We start from the raw sequence: 687 nt of genomic DNA, 5'->3' as shown, positions 1-687 counted from the left end.
CTCTCTCTCTCTCTCTCTCTCTCTCACACACACACACTACGCACAAACAGAACCGCAAACACTACACACAAACAGAACCACACACGCACACATACTGCACACTACACGTACAAACAGAACCGCTTGCGCACACTACACAGAAAACAAAACCACACACCACACGCAAAGTCAAACCACACTGTCTTCCCTCTACTATTCGGAGTGTTAAAATCTATCCATCCTTCTCTTTTCGGTGCCGACCGGAATGTGAGATACATGGGAGATGAGAGCAGCGATTCTGATGGGGAACAGAGTAACTTCCTGTTTCCTAGGAACCCACTTCCTGTTCGGTGTCACACATTTCACAACCACAGAGGAGCACACACACACACACACACACACACGCATGCACACACACACACACACACACACTGTTAGAAACCATCTTTTCGTCAATGTCACGTTCTATTTTTGAAGTAACACCACGGTTAACTAGAAAGAGATGACACAGATCTCTCAAGTACCCGCTAAATACAGTATATCAATATACATTTTCGATCATAATTATATGAACAGACATGGCAGGCACATTAGAAGTTTATAACTCAAATCACCCTCCTCCGTCACCGACGCCTGCTGATACACAACCCGCTAACATCCACAACTATAACATCCACATGGACCATGCGCCGATTACAACATCAGATG

This window comes from Nannobrachium achirus (assembly GCF_963921795.1).
Source record: "Nannobrachium achirus genome assembly, chromosome: 12".
Classification (NCBI taxonomy): domain Eukaryota; kingdom Metazoa; phylum Chordata; class Actinopteri; order Myctophiformes; family Myctophidae; genus Nannobrachium; species Nannobrachium achirus.
The sequence above is the reverse complement of the archived record's forward strand: the minus strand, read 5'-3'. Positions refer to the sequence as shown.